At 37.1% G+C, this 15,995-nt stretch overlaps 1 protein-coding gene across 3 annotated transcripts in view; it reads right to left on the reverse strand.

Annotated features, from left to right (window-relative positions):
- Positions 1–15,995, reverse strand: part of Atp7a (ATPase copper transporting alpha) — a 140,420-nt gene that overhangs the window by 113,737 nt on the left and 10,688 nt on the right. The window lies entirely within an intron of this gene.

Raw genomic sequence — 15,995 nt, forward strand, 5'->3', positions numbered from 1 at the left:
TTGGGCCTGTGGCCAGGGGAGGGAACATGTAGTGGAGGAGGCTGCTCCCCTTATGGCAGCTGGGAAACAAAGAGAGAAATGGGCCAGGATCCCAATATACCCTTCAAAGTATGACCCCAATGACATACTTCCTCCAATTAGGCCCCACCTACTAAAGATTTTACTACCTCTCAATAGCACCATCAGCTAAAAACCAGGCCTTCAACATATGATCTTTGGAGGACTTTTTGTTTGTTTGTTTTTTGTACCAGGGATGGAACCCAGGGGTACTTCACCACTGAGCCGCATCCCCAGCCCTTTTTTACTATTTTTTTTTTTTTTTAGAGATAGGTTCTCTCTAAGTTTCTTAGGACCTTGCTAAATTGGATCTTGCTAAATTGCTGAGGCTGGATCTGAACTCACGGTTCTCCTGCCTCAGCCACCCCAGCTGCTGAGATTACAGGTGTGAACCACCACAATCAGCAGGGACATTTACGATCCAAATCAGGGCTGGGTTTGTGGCTTAGCGGTAGAGCCCTCACCTAGCACATGCAAGGTCCTGGGTTCGATCCTCAGCACCACATAAAAATAAATAAATAAATAAATGTATAAAAAAAGGATCCAAACCATAACACATGATAAGTCCTCAATACATATTTATTGAATGAACATCTTTAATTTTAAAATGGGTTCCTTGAACAGTTTTTTCTCAATTAATTTTGATGATAAACTATACTTTCTTTCTTTTAAAAATTTATTATTTTTGGTACTATGGATGGAATCCAAGGCAGCTTAACCACCAAACCACATCTCCAGCACTTTTTTTTTTTTTTTGGTGCCAGGGCTTTGTGCATGTGAGGCAAGCACTCTACCAACTGAGCTATATCCCCAGCCCACTTTTTCATATTTTATTTAAAGACAGGTCTTGCTAAATTGCTTAGGGTCTTCCTAAGTTGTGAGTTTGGCTTTAAACACGCAATCCTCCTGCTTCAGCCTCCCAAGCTGCTGGGATTACAGGTGTGCACTATCACGCCTGGCTGTACTTTATTATAGAAAGAATGTTATGTATGATGGCTAGGCTCACAGATCAGTCTTCATAAGTTTATTTAGACAATAATGTAGCTGTTCTATATATTAATAGTACTCTAATAAAGGGCATGGAGGTACACGCCTATGATCTCAGCTACCTGAGAGCCTGAGGCAGGAGGATCACAAGTTTAAGGCCAGCATGAGTAATTTAATAAGACGTATCCCAAATAAAACTGAAAAGGACTAGGAATGTAGTTCAGTGATAGAGCACTAACCTAACACATATGAGGCCCTGGATTCAATATGCACTACTGCAAAAAATATAAATTATACCCTAACAATGTTTGTTATAGGAATATACATAAACATTCTAATTAGGAAACTAAGATGCAAAGAAACATATACCTCCTGCTGACATTTCCAGCTAAAGATAAAACTTCTCTGCCCAATGGAGGCAATGGTAGAGATGAGTATACTCTAAACTCAAAGACATGTAGCAATAAGGTAGAATACATGTGAGGTATTTCATATATAAGGGTCATAATTAAATCAGCCATTGGGATTCTGCTTAGAAATGCATTAAAGCACTAAAAACAATAATATATTTTAAAAGTCTTTTATACAAGTGATTAATATCAAAATAGTTTTGGGTGAATTAACTCTGATACACTGATGATGGCAATATAAACTAAAAACTACAAGGTTTCCAAAAGACAATTTGGCCAAATTTATCAAAACCCTTTGCTATGGTTTGGATGAAATGCCCCCTTCCCCAGACTCATGTGTTAAAAGGCTTAATCCTCAGTTTAGCACTACTAGAAGGTAGTGAAAACTGTAAGAAATAGGGCCCAGGCTGGGCGTGGTGGCACACACCTGTAATCCCAGTGACTTGGGAAGATGAGGCAGGAGGATCACAAGTTCAGAGCCAGCCTAAGCAACTTAGGCCCTAAGCAACCTAATTAGACGTTGTCTCAAAATAAAAAATAAAAAGGGGCTGAAGATATTGCTCAGTGGTTAAGCACACCTTGGTTCTATCTGTGGTACCAGCAGGAGGTCTTAAGTCATTTGGTGTGGGCCCTAGAAGACAACAGTGGGGCCCTGACCCTGCCTCTTTTTCACACCCAGAAGTGAAATGAACAGGCTTCCTTTGCTACCTGCCCCACCATCATCATGTCCTCTGTCAAATATAGGCCCAAAGCAATGGGGTCAATTAATTTTATAATAGAATAAGTTATAGAATAATCAATTTTAGTAATGGACTAAAACTTCCACAACTTAAAAAAAAATAAGAAACTTATTTTTAAAGGATTGGATCTGTGTGCTATGGCACTCACCCATAATCCTAGTGACTTAGGAGGCCGAGGCAGGAAGATCACAAGTTCAAAGCCAGCCTCAGCAACTTAGCAAGGCCCTAAACAACTCGATGAGACCCTGTCTCTAAATAAAATACAAAATAGGATTGGGGATATGGCTCAGTGGCCAAGTGCCCCTGATTTCAATTCCCAGTGCCAAAAAAAATAAAAAGGGCTGGGATGTAGCTCAGTGGTAAAGAGTCCTTGGGTCCAATCCCCAGTACCAAACAAACAAAATCTCCAAAACTGTGAGCCAAACAATCCTTTCATCTTACAAGCTGACCATCTCAAGTATTTCGCCACAGTAACGGAAAGCTGCTCACTATATCCTTAAAATATACATACTGCTGGGCACAGTGGCCACACCTGTAATCCCAGCAGCTCCAGAAGCTGAGGCAGAAGGATAAGGATCATCAGCCTCAGCAACTTAGAGAGGCACTTAGCAACTCAGCGAGACCCTGTCACTAAATAAAGTATTAAAAAGTATTAAAAAGTATTAAAGGCTGAATGTTCTCTCTGATTTGTGGATGCTAACCCCAAACAGGGGAAGTTGGGGAGGGGAATAATAGAAATAGATTGGACTGAACAGTGGGTAACAGAAGGAGGGAAGAGGGGAGGGGAATAGGAAGGAAAGTAGAATTAATTGGTCATAACTTCCATAGCCTTGTATTTGTATACATGACCAGAGTAACTTCATATTATGTATGACTACAAAAGGGGGAACCTAATAGAATAAGTTATATTTTATGTATGTATAATCTGCCACAATATTTTCTACTCTCATGCATAACTAAAAATAAAAATTACACACACACACACACTATGTATCTAAAAATTTCCATGTCTAAGAATATATAAAAGGAGGGGAAAATTGCAGTAATACTGAGATGTGTGATTAAGGATGCTTATCAAATGTTGTCCATATTATTGAAAAACTGGAACTAAACTAAATACTGACATAAAATTAGTAATCTAAATTGTCCAGTCTTGGGGCTGGGGATGTGGCTCAAGCGGTAACGCGCTTGCCTGGCATGCGTGGGGCGCTGGGTTCGATCCTCAGCAACACATACAAATAAAATAAAGATGTTGTGTTCACCGAAAACTGAAAAATAAATATTAAAAAACTCTCTCTCTTCTCTCTCTTTAAAAAAAAACATAAAAAATAAATTGTCCAGTCTTTATTATAAATACACAGTTGTACACTTAATGACACCCGATGATATCTGTGATGAGTTAGGTAAAGAGAGAGGGAGAGAGGGCCGCGGGGGAGAGGAGGAGAGCAGGATGGGCAGGCTACAAAGAAAATGTACTGCAGTCCTATTTTTATAAAAATATTCTAGGGCTGAGGTTGTAGCTCAGTGGTAGAGCACTTATCTAGCATGTGTGAGGCACTGGGTTCGATTCTCAGCACCACATATAGAAATAAATAAAGGTCTATAAACAACTAAAAAGTATCTTTAAAAATATTCTATATATTTAATACATGACAAGCTGGGGATATAGCTCAGAGGTAAATGGCTTGTCTAGTATATGTGAGGCCCTGAGTTAAATCCCTAGTACCGCAGAAAAAAAATTCTAATACATCTATGTACACATGAGAATATATTATGTGAGAAAAATACTTTTACGATTTATACCGGAATTTTAACAGTGGCTAACCCCAGATGGCAGCAGAGAGGGTGGTTTTTACTTTTTTCATTCATTTAGCCAGTAAATATTTATTTACGTCTTCCTATGTTTAAGGTACCATTCTAGGTGTTAATGATACAGCAGTGAAGAAGATAGACACAGTCTCTGCTTCTATGGAGCCTACATTCTTAGAATGGGAGACGGACAATAAGCAAAGAAACCTACAGTGGGTGCAGTGGCACATGACTGTAATCCCAGTTATTGGGAGGCTGAAGCAGAAGGATTACAAATTCAAGGCTTCCCTAGGCAACACAGCAAGACACATATAAAAAGAAAGAAAAGGAAGGAAGGAAGGAAGAAAAGGAAATATATAAGGTCAAGTTGTAACAAATGCTATAAAGAAACATACAGATCCTAGAAAGGAGAGATATTTATATACTGTCTGGATTTTGTTTTTACACTAGGAATTTATCAATGTTCTAGTCAGAAATAAAAAGTATTTTTATTTTGGAAAAAGTAAATGCATTTCAAGGATACTTTTGGAGGACTCCTGCATCAGATCCCCTTTAAGATCTATGAATGTTAAAATTTAAAGGTTATATATTTTAGTTTTTTGGAAAAAAAAAATCACTTGTACAAAATGCCTCATTCCTTAGTGCTACTCAATAAAAGGTACTACAGGTTTATATAAACATACTGGAGGCTCAATTTCATGGGATTCCCAGAGTATCACCTTAAACTTTTCTAGTCAATAGAGAAGAGCCTAATAAACCCAAAAGAGTTGTTTTGTTTCAGTTCCAAAATTGCAGAATTGTCACTCTAGAGACAACTGTTGAGATTGTTTTATGGGGATGAAGAAAAAGTATTATTGCTTTCTGCAAATGAGAACAATGAGCCAAGCTTTTCTCTAAGTTCCCTGAGACCACAAAGTTCCAGAACAAGAAGAGATGAAGGCAAAAAGGGACCTAGAATTGAAACTACACAGACATTACGAGCAGGCAACAAGTATTTCTAAGTATAATCTCCATTGATAAGTAATAGAATTAAATTGTGTATGTGTGCTTGAAAGCCTAGATATTAAAAACCCTCCTATCAAGAGGACAAGGGCATGTGCTGGGGCTGTAGCTCAGTGACAGAGCACTTGCCTTGCAAGTGTGAGGTACTGGGTTCGATCCTCAGCACCACATAAAAATAAATGAATAAAGATATTATGTCCATCTACAACTAAAAATCTTTTAAAAAGAGGACAAGGACATGATACTGAGGGCAGTTTTTGCTGAGCTATTTTTATTCTGTGCTAGCCCTCCTCTTAACCAACAAATTGCATTCAGAAAATTATGGTTTTCTGAGGAATTTCTATACTGCTTTCCAGAGTGGCTGCACCAATTTTTAGTCCCACCAGCAATGTATGAGTGTAACTTATTCCCCACATCCTCACCAATGGTTATTGTTACTTGTAAATCAACATTTATAATAGTTCAATCCACAATAGCTAAACTATAAAACCAACCTGGTTTTATTTATATATTTATTTATTTATGTATTTATTTATTTATGTACTCATCAACAGATGAGTACATAAATAAAATGTGGTATATATACACAATGGAGTATTACTCAGTCATAATGAGTGACTTTATGACATTTGCCAGCAAATGGATGGATCTGGAAACTATCACACTAAGTGAAATAATCCAGTCCCAAAAAGCAAAAGGTTGAATGTTTTCTCTGATATGTGGAAGCTAATCCACCATAAGGGGGATGAGGAGAAAAATAGAAGTTCAATAGATTGGACCATTGGAATGGAAGGAAGGGAGGGGTAATAGGAAAAGGAAAGATAGTGGAATGAATCTGACATAATTTCCCTATGTACATATATGAAAACATCATAGTAAATTCCACCATCATGAACATCCACAAGAATGGGATCCTAGAGGCTGGGGTTGTCGCTCAGTGGTAGAGCACTTGCCTACCATGTATAAGGCCCTGGGTTTGATCCTCAGCACCACATAAAAATAAATAAATAAAATAAAGGTATTGTGTCCAAGTACAACTAAAAAATAAATATTTAAAAAAATTAAAAGAGTAGGATCCTAACTAGAATAAGATATATTCCATGCTTGTATAATTATATCAAAATGGATTCTGCTGTCATATATAACCAAAAAGAACCAAAAAATTTTTAAAAAGAGTATGAATATAGTTTGTATACAACCAGATAATGAAAAATTGTGCTCTATATGTGTAATATGAATTGTAATGCATTCTGCCATCATATATAACAAATTAGAATAAAAAATTTTATAAAAACAACAAAAAAACTATGGTTGCAGGCTTAGAGGTATAGCTAATGACTGCAAAGGACAAGTCATTCCTACAGTGATGAGGTCTACAATCCTAGCTTCATTAGTACTATTTAATCAGCCAAATGAAAAAAGTACCACATAGATTTATACCACAAATCCCATATATACCAGTACTTGACTCATGTTGGCAGAAATCATAATACTCAGTCATCTTGCTAACTATGCAAGGGTATCCTTCCTGTAAGGATAAAATCAATCTTACTAGTACTTTAAAAAAGCAGTTAACATATTGGTAGAAAAACCATCTGTGCCAGGCATGGTGGCACATGCCTGTAATCCTAGTGACTAGGGAGGCTGAGATAGGAGGATCATAAATTGGAGGCTAGTCTCTACAAACTTAGCAAGACCCTGTCTCAAAATAAAACAAATAGGGGAGCTAGGGTTGTGGCTCAGTGGTAAAGCACTTGTCTCACATGTGAGGCACTGAGTTCAATTCTCAATAAATGAATAAAATAAAAGTCCGTCAACAACTAAAAATATATATTAAAAAAATTAATTAAATAAAACAACTAAAAAAGAAGAGCTGGGGATGTAGCTCAGTGGTAGAGTACACCTGGGTTCAATCCTTCAGCAGACAAACCATTTGGGGAACTGGACCTGTAGCTCAGTGATAGAGCACTTGCCTGGCATGCATGGGGCCCTCGATTGGATCTTCAACACCACAGGGAAAAAAAGAAACACTATTTTGTCATAATTTTTATAGCTGAAATGTTTACATAGCACAATTACAAAATAATTTAGTACACATCTATTTTTCAGAATACTTTGACTTTTTTATAACATTCTTATTTTTCATAAATCTTCTTTTTTAATAAATATCTTCTCAACTTTATTTTATTTATTTATTTTTATGTGGTGCCGAGGATCGAACCCAGGGCCCTGCACATGTAAGGTAAGCGCTCTACCACTGAGCCACAACCCCAGCCCCATAAATTTTCTTTTTATATCCCAAAGAACAATTTTCACCACAAAAAAACAAACACTTTATAAAGTCCAGATTTATATTCCCACCCCCACACAACCCTTCAATTCCTTTATTGTACTTTTCATAGACTTTGGCTAATAAAGGTAACATTCTCTCCCATTCAAAGTTAAATTACTGTCAAGATAGACAAGAATGTACTGGAATTGTGTAGATCAGTTTTCAGGAAAGGAGTTTTAAAGGAAGGAAATAACAATTCAAAATTGTCAAGGACAAATGTTTAATCAGGTTATTTTTATACAGATGAATATAAATGAATTCAGAGAAGGCCTATGTCATTTCAACTTGAAAACTCTAAGGAGTTTTCAATTGGCAAATTTAAAGTGATTTGTTAATAAATAAGAAAAAGCCCAAATATAGCCTTCTCAAATCCAAAGTATTTCTGGAAATAAAACAAAGTATGTGATAACTCAAATACATATTTGTTGAACAGAAACAAAGACAAACGGTCATCAAAAAAAAATATTTATGGAGCTGGGGTTATAGCTCAATGGTAGAGCACTTGCCTCACATGTGTGAGGCACTGGGTTCGATTCTCAGCACTGCATATAAATAAATGAATAAAATGAAGGTCCATCAACAACTAAAAAAAAATTTTAAATAATATTTTCTATTGCCAAGCACAGTAGTATGCACCCATAATCCCACTGACTAGGGAGGCTGAAGCAGGAGGATCCCAAATTCAAGGCCAGCCTCAGTGATTTCACTAAGCCTTAATCAATTTAGCAAGACCCTGTCTTGAAATAAAAAATAAAAAGGGAGGGGGATGCAGCTCAGTGGTTAAGTGGCCCAGGGTTGAATCCCAAGTACCAAAAACAAATAATAATAATAAATCCTATTTTTTGGAATTTAAAGTGTAAATTCAGGGCTGGAAATGTACCTCAGTGGTTAGAGCACTTATCTGTCTAGATGTGAGAAGACTTGGGTTCAATCTCCAGGACTGAAAAAAAGGAAAGTTTTGTTTTGGTTTTGGTTTTTAATGTAGCAAACTAAGACTATAATGGTTGAAATCTTTAGAAAGGTACTTCTGGTTGATGCACTTTACCTACAAGAGATCTCTCTCCCATTTTAGACATGCAATATTCATAAAGTAGATGCCTACCTTTAATTAGTTGGCTTCAAGAGCGATGCACTGTTTTCGTCTGTATGCTGGGCATTGAACTCAGAGTCCCACACATTCTAAGCACATGTTCTACCACTGAACTGTACTCCAAGATTCACCTTTTTAATTCTGAAAACCTGTAGGGAGTTAAGCTACAACTAAATTCCAAATTTTGGCTTTGTATATTCTATCAGATCTTTGAAATAAATTACAAAGCACTTCTTTTTTAAATATTTTTTAGTTGCCGATGGACCTTTAATTTATTTGTTTCTTTATATGTGGTTGTGAAAATCGAACCCAATGCCCCACACATGCTAGGCAAACGCTCTACCACTGAGCCACAACCACAGCCCCTACAAAGCACTTCTTGACTATTTGTGTGTGTGTGTGTATGTGTGTGTGTGTGTGTGTGTGTGTGTGTGTGTGTGTTTTCTTTTGGTAGAGGGGATTGAACCCAGGGGTTCTTTTACCACAGAACTATTCCCAAACTATTTTTTTTTTTGAGACAGGGTCTCACTAAGTTGCTGAAGCTGGCCTGGAACGTGAGATCCTCCTAACTCAGACTCCAAAGTACCTGTCATGCACCACTACACCCAATGACTATTTGCCTTTTCTTTCTAATATTCACATGCATGAATACACCTTACATACACTGAAATACATGCAACCAAGACACAAATTATTTGTGTGTGTTATTTACAAGAACTTATAGTTAGCCGGGTGCGATGGCCCACGTCTGTAATCTTAGTGGCTCAGAAAGCTGAGGCAGGAGGATCATGAGTTCAAAGCCAACCTCAGCAATAGCCAGGCACTAAGCAACTCAGTGAGACCCTGTCTCTAAATAAAATACAAATAGGACTGGGGATGTGGCCCAGTGGTCAAGTGCCCCTGAGTTTAATCCCCAGTACCAAAAAAAAAAAAAAAAGTACGGTTAAAATTAATTTTGTCTAAGGGCTGGAAATGTAGCTCAGTGGTAGAGCAGTTGCATAGCATTTGCAAAGCCCTGGGTTCAATCCCCAGCCCCACAAAAATATATAAAACTAATTTTGTCTAATTTTTATCACTGAAAACACCTCCCTTTGAAAGGGGTGTAGATATAAATTTAGGAAATTAAATCTGGACATATCAGCACAGAGAAAGGTAAACATATCAAAATAACAAAAAGTATAAATATAGCACTCCCCCTTGGAAATTTCTTTTCCCTTCTTCACAATTTCATAGATAGAGAATACCTTCTTACTATAGATCTTAACAACCTCAGCAAACAGTTTTTCTTTCTAATAAGTCAGTATGTCTCACCTCTTCACTTAATGGAAACACCTCTGACATCTCTTTGCATATGCAAACTTCTAGCATCACTACTCTTTTTTAAAATATTTTTTTTAGGGCTGGGGCTGTAGCTCAGTGGTAGAGTGTCTGCCTCACATGTGTGAGGCACTGGGTTCGATCCTCAGCACCACATAAAAATAAATAAAGATATTGTGTCCATCTACAACTAAAAAATATATATTTTAAAAAAATTTTTTTTAGTTGTTGATGGACCTTTATTTTATTTATTTATATGCAGTGCTAAGAATTTAACCCAGTGCCTCACTTATGCTAGGAAGTGCTCTACCACTGAGCTACAACCCCAGCTCAACTAACATCACTACTCTTGTACTTTAGGTCCATTAAGTAAAATAAGAGTCATGTGAATGCAAGCCCAGCAATACTGTGACAGTCTGAGATGGATACTAGGTTACTAATGTACAGGCGGTATATACAGCATAGAAACACTGGGCAAAGGAGTGAATCACATCCTGAGTGGGACTGAGATAAATTTGATCATGCTATTCAGAAGGGTTATAAATTTCAAACATATGAATTATTTTTTTAAAAAAGAAAAAATAAATATTATGAATTGTTTATTTCTGGAATTTTCCATCCAATATTTTCAGACTATAGTTAACTGCAGGTAATTGAAACCTTAGAAAGCAAAATTGCAGATAAGGAGTGACTACCGCATCTCTGATAAAAGATGAATCTATCATACTTTGATGTGCCTGAAAAAAATTATATATGGCCAGATAATTTCAAATCAGTCTCCTCAACATGCACACACAAAAGTGAGTTTGGCCCAGCAGCTCGAGAGGCTGAGGCAAGAGTATAGGAAGTTCAGAGCCAGTCTCAGCAACTTAGTAAGACCCTAAGGAACTGTCTCCAAATAAAACACAAAAAGGGATAGGGATGTGACTCAGTGGTTAAATCCCCCTGGGTTCAATCCTTGGTACCAAATAAAGTGAGTTTGATAGAAATCACTAGTTTAAGCTGAAAACCTTCATAATTATAAGCTGAGTTACCAAAGAGTCAGTAGTACTTGGGAAATATAAAAAGACAAATGGAGAACCAAAATGATGTTTTAATCAAGAGAGAAAATAATTGTACATGGAAGCAGGAAAGCTAGTTTGCCTAGTCAGAAATGAGGGTACAGATGGGATTAGAGCAGGAAAGAAATAACAATAACATATCCTCACATTCATACAGCACATTTCTGTTTACAAAGGAGTCTTTCATAAATTATTTCATTTGAGACAGAAGACATATTCATTGGACAATAAATTCATTCAATATACAATAAAAATAATACATTTGGCATCAAATAGTCTTGGATTTAAATCTAAATTCTGCCACTTTTTAGATGGCAATCATCAGTTTGATTTCTCTGACACTCAGTATTCTCATCTGAAAAATATAGAAAACTTTTACTCAAGGAATTGTTGAAAAGATGAAATGAAATTACATGTGTGAAGTGCTTGCAAATAATTTCATCTTGGGCTGGGGCTGTAGCTCAGTGGCAGAGCGCTTACCTAGCATGCATGAGTCACTGGGTTTGATCCTCAGCACTACATAAAAATAAAATAAACAAAATAAAGGCATTCTGTCCATATACAATTTCAAAATTAATTTTTTAAATAATCATTTCATCTCCTTTTCATGTTACTACTACTGCTACTGATTAATATCTTTGCTAAGCCCAGCAATGAATACAAAGGAGTAAGACTATAGGCCTCAAGGAGCTCAAGGAAGCATGGTACACTGGTGGCCTAAAGACTAAAAGGGGGGAGTTCAGGAAGATTTCACAAATGAAATGCATTGTGTCTTTTTTTCCTTAAAATATAAAGAATAAATGTCAACTGGAGAAAAAACAAAAGTAAAAAAAGCAAATGTAAAAATAAAAAACAAATTCATTCACCTCATATGAGAAATAATTAATGCTACTGAGTTGTCTGTGTGTGTATGTATGAGTGTGTGCGTACATGCATGTGCATGTGTGTGTGTAAGTCAGGAGGCTATTATACTTTTACATGTATTTAAACACATTTTTTAATAAATCTTTTTTTTAGAGAGAGAGAGAGAGGGAGAGAGAGAGAGGGGGAGAGAGAGAGAGAGAGAGAGAATTTCAATATTTATTTTTCATTTTTTAGTGTACACAACATCTTTGTTTGTATGTGGTGGGGTGCTGAGGATGGAACCTGGGCCGCATGCATGCCAGGCGAGTGCGCTACCGCTTGAGCCACATCCCCAGCCCCTTTAAACACATTTTTAATAATATGACACACTACTCTGTTTTATGTTTCTTTTCATTCAATGCTATAAAGTGACCATTTTTCTATCAGTAAATATTATTTGATCTATTTTGGTCCTTGGGATTGAACCCTGGGCTTCACACACAGTGACTTTTAATATATAACAATATATATTTTACCTAATTGAATCTTCATAACAACTTGATCAGAGAAGTCCTATTATTATCCCCATTTTATAGATGATAACTTTGAGAGACAGAGAGGGTAAAATCTTTCCCAATGACACACAGCTAAAAAGTGACAAAACTGAAATTTGAATCCTGTCAGCCTGACCCAGATCTGTGGGGTTTTTTTTGTTATTGTTGATATTTTTCTGTTTCTGGTGATTGAACCCAGCCAGAGCCCTACACATGCTAGACAAGGACTCCATCAACTGAGCCACATCTCCATAACCCAAATTCTTTGAATGGAGGGCCTTACACATGCTAGACAAATGCTCTATCATTGAGCTTTTCCTCCAGCCCTACATGCCTTAATTTTAAAAGGATGGCTACAAGCCCATTATATGAATGTACCATAATTAAGTCAATCAATTATTGTTAGGTGATGTGAGTTTTAAAGATTGAGCAGGTTGTGTATACTTATAATCCTAGCTACTAGGGTAGATGAAGGAGGATTGCTTGAACCCAGGAGTTCAGAGCCATCCTGGGCAACATAGAGATATCTTATCTCTTAACAATGTACGAGCAAATGAAAAGAAATTCCAAACAAAAGGGCTATGAACAAAGTTACAAAGTTGTCAAACATTGTGGCACACTTAATGATATGGCTGATATGGCCAGAGCATATGGTATGAGTGGGAAAAGAGGTTGGAAAGGTAAGTAAAGTCAGATCATGAATGATAAATTTGAAAGGTACAAGTCAGGAGTCAGTAAAAGGCCTGACAATGGAATATTCAGTCATAAAAAGGAATGAAACTCAAACACATACTGACATGTGGATGAAAGTTAAGACATTAAGTTAAACAAAATAAACAGATACAAAAGGGTAAATATTGTAAACAGTATTTACAAATAGTGCCTACCTCATAAACATGTGCACTTATTACATATCAACAAAAAAGCCTAGAATAGTCAGGTATGGTAATGCACACCTGTAATCCCAGCTTCTCGGGAGGTTGAGGCAGGAGAGGCAGGAAGAGCACAAGTTCAAGATCAGAACTCAGTGAGACACTGTATTAAAATAAAAGATAAAAATGGCTAGGCCCCATAGCACACACCTGTAATCCCAGCAGCTTGGGAGGCTGAGACAGGAGGATCACGAGTTCAAAGCTAGCCTCAGCAACAGTGAGGCTCTAAGCAACTCAGTGAGACCCTATCTCTAAATAAAATACAAAAAAGGTCTGGGGATGTGGCTCAGTGGTTGAGTGTCCCTGAGTTCAATCCCCAGTACCCCTAAAAATTTTAAAATAAAAATAAATAAAATAAAATAAAAATGGCTGGAAATGTAGCTCAGTGGAAGAGTGTTACCTAGCATGTGTAAGACCCTGGGTTCAATCCCCAGCACCCTCCCTCCACCACATACAAAAAGCTTAGAACAGGTAGATTCATAGAGATAGAAAGTAGAAGTAACCAGGGAGTGGGGAAAGAGAAAATGAAAATTTATTGTTTGATGGATACTGATTTTTAGTTCAGAACAACAAAAAAGTTATGGAAATGGATAGCACTGCTATTTGTACAACATTGTAAATACAGCAGCACTGCAAAACTGTACACTTAAAATGGTTAAAATGGGTGAGCTGTGGTGGCACATGACTGTAATTCCAACAACTCAGGAGACTGAGGCAGGAAGAGCACAAGTTCAAGAGTAGCCTGGGCAACTTAGCAAGCCCCTAAGCAACTTAGCAAGACCCTGTCTCAAAAAAAAAAAAAAGAAGGTTGTGATGAGTCCCAGTGTCCCAGTGGTTAAGTGCCACTGTGTTCAATCCTTGGTACCAAAACACACACACACGATTAAGATGGCAAACTTTATATTACATATATATGTATATATATAAGTATGTATGTATATATGTGCACACACACACACAAATGCACACATATATAACCACAATTTTTAAAAAGGCTAATGACCAGAAAAAAAAGATGAGGGACTTAATTAATAGGGAGGAAGAAACAAGCCAGGCCAGGTAGTGCACACCTGTATTCCCAGCAAATCAGGAGGCCAAGGCAGAAGGATGGCAAGTTTGAGGCCAGCCTCAGCAACTTAGCAAGAACCTGTCTTAAAATTTAAAAAAAAATAAAAAGGGCCAGGGATGGAGCTCGGTGTAAAAGAGCCCTTGGGTTCAATCTCCAGTACCAAAAAAGAGAAAAGAAAAAAAAAAAAAAGAAAAGAAAAAGGAGAAAGCAAATCTGGGAAACATTAATAGACAACAGACTGGGTGATTGACTGAATGTGGTGGGGTGAGGGAAAAAAAAAAACAGCTCTTCAGTTTCCAGATAGACAGGAATGGCATTATCAGTTTTCTATTATAGATAAGGAAACAAAAGTCCAAAAATAACAAAGTAACTTGTCCTAGGTCATGGTTTATTAATAGCAAAATTGGAAGTGAAACACCAGAACATGGACTGACATTCAGTACTTTCCACTACAACATAACTCATCCAAAAAAGAGCCTTGTCTCACGTTTGAATAGCACTCTGATATACAAAGCACTTTCACATACATTATTTTATAAAGTGCTTTCACATACATTATTTCACTCCCCAACAAAATTTCACAACAACCTGTGAGTTAGACAAGGCAAGTATTGTCATTCTACTGGCAAGTATACACTTAAATAGAGTAAGGAAATTGACACAACTCCTTGAAATACTCAAATATCTAAGCTTTATCTGTTGGATGAAAGGAGAGCTTAAGGGCTGGAACTGGGGCTCAGTGGTAGAGCGCTCAATGTATAAGACACTGGGTTCGATCCTCAGCACCACATAAAAATAAAATAAAGGTATTGTGTCCACCTACAAACATATTGCTACTTAGTTTTTGACTGAAGGGAGAAAATAGGCTAGAAATACAAGTGGTTTGGTAGGTTTCAGGGCTGCCATATTTCACAACTCCATGTCATAATTTTTACAGACTATGACTGGCGTCCCCTGGATTTGTGTAACACAACAGCCCTAGATAATATAAAGTAAGGTGTCTTTGACTTGCAGATCAGGATCTACTGGTAAATCAAGAAACTTCACATCCTGGAGCACTCAACCGGCTCCCAAAAAAATGTTTTCTCCTTTCTGCTACATCCCCTTTCTGTTCCATGTTCCCACTGATATTCTCAGTGTGAGGGGAGAACACAGTCAGAAATTATTTCTCAGGGACTACATTGTCAGTATCTGTCCTGATCTTAAGACTGTAAAGTTAAAAGACGTTCTTCCCAAGCTAGGGGTGTAGCTCAGTTGAAGAGCACTTGCCTAGTGTGCAGGAGGCTGGGAGTTCAATTTCCAGCAAAGCATAAAATAAAAAAGAATCTCCTGCTTATAAAAAGAGAGAGATCATATAACTAAAGATTGGGAGGAGACAAAGGTGGTCTTGTGTGATCATCTCTGTTTAGAGGGAAAAATAGTTCTAATAAGTACCAGGATAGTACTGTCAAACCTTCTTCCAATATGATTATACTCATATTAAGTCCAAAGGTAACAAGAGAAAATGTAGGTCATAACAGGCATTCATTTGGCAATCCACTCACACCTTAAGACCAAGTTAAGAGAATACTAATAGAGGTTACAGATAATATTGATAAGCTTGTGACCGAGTTGTGTTTAGGTGCAACACAAAACTGTGAACAACTGGTCTGGTCAGATGTTTCATTTATAGAAGATAATCTAAAATTAACCAGATGCTTCAAATGTAGAATATAACCTAAAACCATCACTGAAGGGAGGGCTAGGGGATATAGCTCAGTGAAAGAGCACTTGCCTAGCATGTGTAAGACCC

Source organism: Callospermophilus lateralis, chromosome X, assembly GCF_048772815.1.
Source record: "Callospermophilus lateralis isolate mCalLat2 chromosome X, mCalLat2.hap1, whole genome shotgun sequence".
NCBI classification, from domain to species: domain Eukaryota; kingdom Metazoa; phylum Chordata; class Mammalia; order Rodentia; family Sciuridae; genus Callospermophilus; species Callospermophilus lateralis.